Source organism: Acomys russatus, chromosome 22 (assembly GCF_903995435.1).
Source record: "Acomys russatus chromosome 22, mAcoRus1.1, whole genome shotgun sequence".
Classification (NCBI taxonomy): Eukaryota; Metazoa; Chordata; class Mammalia; order Rodentia; family Muridae; genus Acomys; species Acomys russatus.
In genome coordinates, this window is record NC_067158.1 from 45,802,297 (window position 1) to 45,811,341 (window position 9,045).

At 35.9% G+C, this 9,045-nt stretch overlaps 1 pseudogene; it reads right to left on the reverse strand.

Moving 5' to 3' along the window:
- Positions 1-3,367: 3,367 nt before the first annotated feature.
- Positions 3,368-3,841, reverse strand: LOC127205772 (60S ribosomal protein L26-like; annotated as a pseudogene).
- Positions 3,842-9,045: the final 5,204 nt, after the last annotated feature.

The following is a 9,045-nucleotide window of genomic DNA, read 5'->3' on the forward strand; positions in this document are numbered from 1 at the left end:
TAAACATCACCATCACAATAGAAGAGATGAAGGAAAGAATCTTAGATGTAAAAGATACAATTGAAGAAATTGGTACATCTAAAAATTTCCAGACAAAAAACATCCAAGAATTCAAAGATACTGTGAAAACAAAAACAAAAACAAAAACAAAAAAACAAACCTAAGATTAATAGAAATAGAAGAAAGAAAAGGTTCCCATCTTCAAAATCCAAAAAATATTTTCAACAAAATCCTAGAAGAAAATTTCCCCAAGTTGCCTACCTATGAGAGGCCTCTAGAACACCAAATAGATTAGACCAGAAAAGAAAATCCTCCAGTCACATAATAAACAAAACACTATACGTACAGTGCAAAGGGAAAAAATATTAAAAGCACAAGGCAAAAAGGCCAAGTAATATATAAATGCAAACATATCAGAATCAACACTGACTTCTCATCAGAAGGTCTTGGACAGATGTCTTGTAAACACTAAGGGACAACAAATGTCAGCCCAGACCACTATATTCAGCAATACTTTTAATCTTTATAGATGGAGAAAGAAAGACATTGTATGACAAAATCAAGATAAAAAAAAAAAAATCTACACACAAACCCAGAGTTATAAAAAAATACTAGAATAAAAATTCCAAATGAAGAAGGTAAACTAAATCCCCAAAATGCAGGAAATAAATAATGGCACTGCAACAAATCCAAAAAAAGTGAAACACACAGACATTCTACAACCACCAACATTAAAATAAAAGGAGTTAGCAATCATTGGTCATTAGTAACTTTCAGCATCAACAGACTTAATTTCTCAATAAAATGATACAGGTTAACAAAACAGATGCATAAACAGAACCCATCATTTCGCTGCATAGAAGAAACATACCTTAGCAACAAATATAGACATTACCTCAGAGTAAAGACTGGAAAAAGGGTTTCCAAGAAAATGGACCCAAGAATCAAGCTAGAGTAGCCATTTTAATATCTAAAAAAATAGATTATAAACCAAAAGAGTTGAGGAAGGACCCTTTATATTCATCCAAGGGAAAATCAACCAAGATGACATCTCAATTCTGAACATCAATACCCCAAATACAAGAGCATACCTGTTTGTAAAAGAAACATTACTAAAGCCTAAATCACACATAGATCCCCACACATTAATAATGGGAGAATTCAACATGCCACCATCATCAAAGGACAAGTCATGATACAGAAACCAAGCAGAGAAATAAGTAAACCAGCAGATGTGATGAATCAACTGAACCCAACAGAGAGAAAAACAAAGCAATTCCACTAAAATCAGGGAGAAAATAAGGATGCCCACTTTCCCTGTAACTTTTCAATATAGTACTTGAAGTTCTTGCTAGAGCAAAAAGACAATTAAGGTGATCAAAAGGATAAAATCAGAAAATGAGATATCAGTGTATCCCTATTAGCAGATGATAGGATTGTATATAAAACTGGCCATAAAATTCTAACAGAAAACTATAACAGCTAATAAATACCTTTATCAAAGTGTATTGATAAAAAATTTAAAAAATCAATAACTCTCCTTTATACAAGTGACAAATAGGCTGAGAAAGAAACTAGGGAAACAACACCCTTCACAATAGCCACAAGTAATATAAAGTATATTGGCATAATTCTAGCCAAGGAAGTAAAAGATCTATATAAAAAGAACTTCCCATCTCTCAAAAAAGAAACTGAAGAAGATAACAAAAGATGGAATGATCTCCCATGCTTACGAATTAACATAGTAAAAAAGGGCATATTACATAAAGCGATCTATAGATTAAATGCATCTATAGATTAATCTATAGATTAATTCCCACCAAACTACCAACACAATTCTTTACAGGCCTTGAAAGAACAGTTCTCAACTTCATATGGAAAAACAAAAAACCCAGAATAGCTAAAAGTATTCTATACAATAAAAGAACATCTGGATGTATCTCCATACCTGATTTCAAGATGTAATACAAAGCAATAGAAATAAAAAACTATATGGTATTATAATAGACTCAGACTTGGTGATCAATGTATTTGTATCAAAGACCCAGAAATAAACCCACATGCCTAAGGACATTTGTTTTTTGTTTTGTTTTGTTTTGTTGTTGTTGTTTTGTTTTTTGTTTTTGTTTTTTGTTTGTTTGTTTTGGCAAAGAATCCGAAACCATACAATGGGGAAAAAAGCATCTTCAACAAATGGTGCTGGTCCAACTGGAGTTCTACATGTAGTAAAATGCAAAATAGATCAATAGTTATCACTCTGCAAAAAATACAAGTCCAAGTGGATCAAAGACCTCAACATAAAACCAGAAACACTAAATCTATTTAGAAGGGAAACTGGGAACCAGCCTTGAGCTCTTTGGCACAGGAGACAACTTGTTGGACAAAACACCAACTACTCAGGCTTAAATACTAGCAATTAATAAATGAAACTTCATAAAATTGAAAAGCATCTGTGAGTCAAGGACATTTTCTTTCTTTATTATTTTCCATTGTTATACATATTTATATTATTGCACATATATACAATAAAATACATACAGCAAGAAGAACCACAAAACAATCAGGAATTCTGTAAACTTTACATTCTTAGTGTTTTTGCTCTTCTTATTTGGCAGCATGGAAGAAAATATCTTTGCTATTTTGATGAATCTAAAATTCTGAATGTAAATCAGTATCATATCTCATCTCTATCAACTCTATCTAGACATAGAAACATCTTATCCCATAAAAAAAACTATGATTAATTGTAAAACTAAACTCTCTGGTCTTCAGAGATTTGTGAAGGAATAAAAATAATTATCTGAGTAAACAGGAAGTACAGGTTAGCAGCTTCGAATATGAAAAAAAAAAAAAAAAAAAAAGAAAGAAAGAAAGAAAAGATAGAGTTTGCTGCCTTAACAGTCACTCAAAACATTGGAGTATCATCTTCAGCCTTCTGGCCCAGTATAACTGACAGACATTTTTGTGAGGCACAGCTATTGAGGACTTGCTTACCCTGTCTTGGCAGAGTCTGGCTGTTGACTGTGCTGGTCATTTCTAGTCAGAATTCTGTCTGTGGCCAAAACAAGGACACTTGATCTGTGTCTGGTTTGCCACAATTGAAGCCATCTCCATAAGGAGGTTCTTTGATGCTCATCATCATCTTTGAGGTAGGCTCAGTGTTGCCAGGAGTTACCATGTCTTACAGACCAAAAAAAAAAATCTTTAAAATGATAAAAAAAAATCTTTAAGACCTTGAAGACCTTATCTAACTATTTTACCTTATCTATCTATACAATCATATCTATCTGTTAAACCTTGGATGTATATTCTTTTTTTTTTTTTTTTTTTTAAACTACTTAAACAGTCTTTAATGAGAGCTGTGCCTCTACTCCTGCATCTTCTTGATCGTTTCTTCCTTGTATTTGCCCTTCTCCTTTCCTACTTGTCGAGACTTGGCTTTCCTTTCCAGGATCTTCTTCTGGTCTTTGTCCAGCTATAGTCTGGTGATGACCACCTTGCTGGGGTGGATGCCCACATGGACAGTTGTGCCGTTAGCCTTTTCTCACTGCACTCGTTCAATGTAGATGATTTATTTTTTCCTGTAAACCTGGACAACTTTTCCAATCTGCTGGTCTTTGTAGTGTCCTCGGACAACCTGCACTTCGTCGTCCTTCCAAATGCTCATGGACCGGACGTTGTACTTCTGCCTCAGCTCTTGGAAAGGGAGGAAGACATGATCTTCCTCCGAATGAGAGAGGGGGCATTGAAATGGCGTTTGCGGTTCTTGCTACGGTCAGAAGTCACGAAGGGGTTGAATTTCATTTTGGCGGCTGCGATCCAGCGATGGCCGCAAGAGGAAAGAGCTGGATGTAGATTCGTGTGATGAAAGTGGACTAGTAATTGCCATGACCATGAGCTGATCAACTAAAAATTAACTTTTATTACTTAATTATCGTAAAAAACCAGCAGTAGCACTTTCAAAGTATTATATTTGAATTGTATGTGTATAGTACCTCATATTAGAGTGGGAAGATATATAAATATAATTGTATAAAGAATAATATTAAATTTAAATTATAAACCAATATAACAAAATTAAACTTATTTTGCATCAATATACAAAATTCTATTTCAATGAATTCACACCTTATTTGTGAATAACAATTAAGGCCTTAAGTTGAGGAGTATATTCAATAATGTACTTTTTGTCCTATCATCCTTATATATTTCTATTTTCTTCCTTCTTTCTTTTCTCCCATTTCTCCATACCTTAGAAAGAAAGAAATGAAAAGAGAGAAATCCCTGAGTCCAATCTCATTTTCTCTCTGAATAAAACTTTCAATAGAAAGAAATAGCAGTCTACAGTTGGGAAAACATTCTTCACTGACTTTATATCTGACAAATATCTCACAATCAAAATATATAAAGAACTCAAGAAATTAAACACCAACAAACAAAGTAATGCAACCATAAAGTGGAGTACAGAGCAAAACAGAGAATTTTCAACAGAGAAATCTTAAATAGCCAAGAAGCACTTAAAAGAATGCTCAATGTCCCTAGTCACCAGGGACCTACAAATCCAAAGAACTCTGAGATTCCACCTTGCACCTATTAAAATGGTAAGATTCATAATTCCAGTGTCAGAGCTACCATCTTGGAGCTCTCCTCTGACACTATTCAATGGAATCAAATTGAAGACCCAGAAATAAATCCACACACATTTGGGCACTTGCTTTTTGAAAAAGAAGCCAAATTTATTCGAGGGAAAAAAGGATAGCATCTTCAACAAATGGTGCTCATCTAACTGCCTGTAGGAAGATGCAAGTAGATCCATCTTTATCACCATGCACAAAATTTAAGTCTAAGTGGATTAAAGACTTCAACCTAAAACCAGAGACACTAAATTTGTTAGAGGAAAAAATGGGGAAGAGCCTGGAACACATTGGCACAGGAGACAACTTCCTGAGGAGAACTCCAACTGCACAGGCCGTAAGGTCAAAAATTAATACATGGGACCTCAAGAGGCTGAGAAGCTTCTGTAAGGCAGGAGACACTGTCAACAGAGCAAAACAACAGCTACAGTCTGGGAAAAGATCTTCACCAACCCTACCTTTGACAAAGGTCTAATATCCAAAATATATAAAGAGCTCAAGAAATTAGACTCCACCCAACCAAACAACCCAATTAAGAAATGGGGCTCATCATATTTGACCATGTCCCTTGGATGGGGATGCCTGGTGGCACTCAGAGGAAGGATAATAGGTCACCAAGAAGAGACTCGATACCCTATGAGCATATACAGGGGGAGGAGGTCCCCCTCAGTCACAGACATAGGGGAGGGGAATGGGAGGGAAGGGGGAGGGAGGGAGGAATGGGAAGATACAAAATATGGGCTAACAACTGAGATGTAATTTGAATAAATTAATAATAAAAAAATGAAAAAAAATGAAATGGAGCTCAGAACTAAACAGAGAATTCTCAACAGAGGAACATCAAATAGCTGAGAAACACTTTAAGAAATGCTCAACATCCTTAGCCATCAGAGAAATTCAAATCAAAACGACTCTGAGATTCCATCTTATACCCATCAGAATGACTAAGATCAAAAACTCATATGACACTATATGCTGCTGAGGATGTGGAGAAAGGGGAACACTCATTCATTACTGGTGGGAATTTAAACTTGTACAACCACTTTGTAAATCAATCTGATGCATTTTCAGAAACTGGAAGCAGAGTTACCTCAAGATCCAGCTATTCTACTTCTTGGAATATATTGAGAAAATGTTCCACCATGCAGCAAGGACATATGCTCAACCATGTTCATAACAGCCTTATTTGTAATAGCCAGATCCTGGAAACAACCTAAATGTCTCTCAGTCAAAAAATGGATAAAGAAACTGTGATATATTTACAATATAGAATACTACTCAGCTATTAAAAACAAGGAAATCCTGAAATTTATGGGCACTTGGATGGAACTAGAAATGGTCATACTGAGTGAATTAACCCAGACCCAGAAAGACTCACATGGTATATACTCACTCTTAGTTGGATACTAGCCCAAAAAGGATGTCCCGTGAAAGTCTTCACTTAACAGGAGATTGGGATAGATGCTGGAACTTTTTTTGGGGATGCTAGGTGAGAGAATTATGGGAGAATTAGGACATAGAAGGATCCAGGGGGTCCTAGAAACATACAAGAACATCATGATGGGAAGATCTGGACCTAGGGGAGTGTGCTCAAACTATTGAACCAACCAAGGACAATACATGCAGTAAACATTGAACCCATATTTAGATCTAGCCAATGGTTAAGACATTCTCCACAGTTGCGTGGAGAGCGGGGACTGACTCAGACATGAACTCTGGCGTCCCCTTTGTGACTACTTCCCTTGGTATGGAGGCCTGGTGGCACTTAGAGAAAGGATAAGCAGGTTACCAGGATAAGACATGATAGCCTGTGATCATATCATGGGGGAGGAGGTCCCTCTCAGTCACAGACATAGAGAAAAGGAATAGGATGAAAGTGGGAGCAAGGGAGGAACAGGAGGATACAAGCGAGTGGACAACAATTGAGATGTAATCCAAATAAATTAATAAAAAAAGTTCTAGTGTCAACACTGACAGGAAAGACATATCCTAAATCCTGGAACTATCATTAAAGTGAAGAGAAAACTTGTCATTTTCATTCAGAATCTATTATGAAAGTGAAATATCAAGCTCCTGATGAGGCCCATCCCCTGAATTCCAGAGCTTGGTGGTACGGAGGAGAAGGGAGTGGGGAAATGTTTTAGTTCACACAACAAAACAATGTAAAATGCTGTATTTCTCTGCTTGGGTTGTAGTCACAGTATCCAACAAGCTTACAAAATAGCTTATTTTTCTAGAAGAAAAATATGTAATGTTTGTATTAGGCTTTCTTTTTCCAGAATTCTCTTTCTTTGATATTCACGGTGCTACCTTCACATTTCACTTATAGATAGTCATCTCTAGAGGCATGTTTTTTCCTCTCTTAAGGGTAGTGGTCTTACTGAAGTTGGGCAAATGTTTATGCTAATTTACTGCTCACATTGGTGTTTAATACAATCAAGTAGTGGATGCTTAAAAACTCAGTATAAGAATTTGAGGCAAATAATTTTACTTGTGATAGTATACTGACTTTGATATAGAAAGGTTGTTTAACCTGAATTTTCAGGGATGATGCTTATCTTACACGTCATGAGGGTTTCTAAATGTAGAAGAAGAAAGCAGAATAGTCATCATTGCGGTGATACTGTCTGAGAATAAAGATAAAAATTGGTCTAGGACCAAGGAAGGTAGGCTCTGTAAAATACAAGAGCCTTTTTTTGCGGGACATAAACTTCCACCAGTGTGTAGTTTGGTCTAATGAAAGCCGTCTCATAATTCCACCCCTAGGTAAGTAAGATAATGAAAGTCTTAAGCTACCAGATCCATAATGTTCTACAGCAGCAACTGGAACTGACCAGGATATTATAGTTGGTCAACTGCCTGTTCATCTGTTCCCTGGGAAGCCTACCCGTTGCCACTCCCCAGCAAAGCTTCCTCTGCACAATTTTCTAATGTATTCAAAATGTTTACTAAGTGGCTGGAATAAATTGTTTTCATTAACAAAACACAGCATTTACTTCTTTAAATCATCACTCTGAATTAGGGAAATAAATTGGCAATCAGAGAGTTCATACACAGCCCAAATTTGAGAAACCAGTGAAAACTTTTGTTATGTTTTGAAAATGCTATTTTTTTTTACAGGCTCATTTCATATTTGTTTCCCAATCTGAATGCAGTGCTTGGAAAATTATAAAAACTGAGTACTGATATTTTTTTTTAGAGAAAACAGGTCTATGGAGGGAGCTTGGGGGTTGGAGTCTTGTGTTTTATAGTGCCACTTTCTGTGCCTTTTTTACACCCAGGTCCACACAGATGACAGAAAGGACACATCCCAGCCACCATGCTTCTCCTCTCATGACAGCTTATATCTTTTCAAAATGATTCAAATATATATGTTCTTTCTTAAATTGATTATTGTCAGGTATTTTGCTTTACTATGATGAGAAACACAATGCATCCTTTCATAAGAAATATCTTCAGAAACTTCAAAGGAGCAACTTAAGCAATTTCCCTGATGTATGACTCTTCCTGGAGAATCCTATCCCATTTTCTGGGGTGTGTCTTACTCATCCCCCCTCTCCAGTGCTTTCTTTTTCTTAACACCGGTGCTTAAATTCTTTTCTTTTCTTTTTACAAGAGAGTGTTTCTCTGTTTAGTCCTGGTTGTTCTAGAGCTCTATCGGTAAACCATGCTGATTTCATACTCACAAAGATCTACCAGCCAATTGCTGGGATTAAAGGTACGCTCCAGAACCACCCAGCCCTATAATAACTTATCTTAACAAATACAAATGTACCTAAGAGTTATGTCTTAACCAACTTGATTTCCTGTGTCCTATGACTCCCCCCGGTAGTATCTTCAACAATAGAGTGGAGACAAATCTGGGCAAAATATGATCAAGAATGCAAAATATCTGACGTAGTCTTATGAGGCTTTATGTCTTCAGAGCAGTAAAGTGGGGGCAAAGGGGGAAGCTAAAAAAAATGTAACTATTTTGACATGATAGCTTTTTTCTCAGTGTAGCAATTAAAAATACTAGCATCAGATCATAGTTATTAGAAAAATTATTTCAATTAAGGCTTTGACCAAACCAATTTTAAAGTATGATGTAACTTAAAGCAACAAATTCTTCAGACTGTCAGTAATAATTCTCTGTGTCATTATAAAGAATAATTTACTATAAAAATCTGAGTTACCTTCAAGGTTTTATTTGGCACCTAATATGTACTGTAAAGTGCTGTGGAGTTTAAATATATATTTATCAGGGTCAGATGTGGTGCCAGGCTCTTGTAATGCCAGCATTCAGACATTTGTACTGAGGGAAAAGGATTACTGTATTTTCCCCCAGCATTGTCTACAATGTGAAATGCTATATCAGATAAATAAAAGAAATCATAAGCAAATAAATATATCCATCAAAATACAACAATAA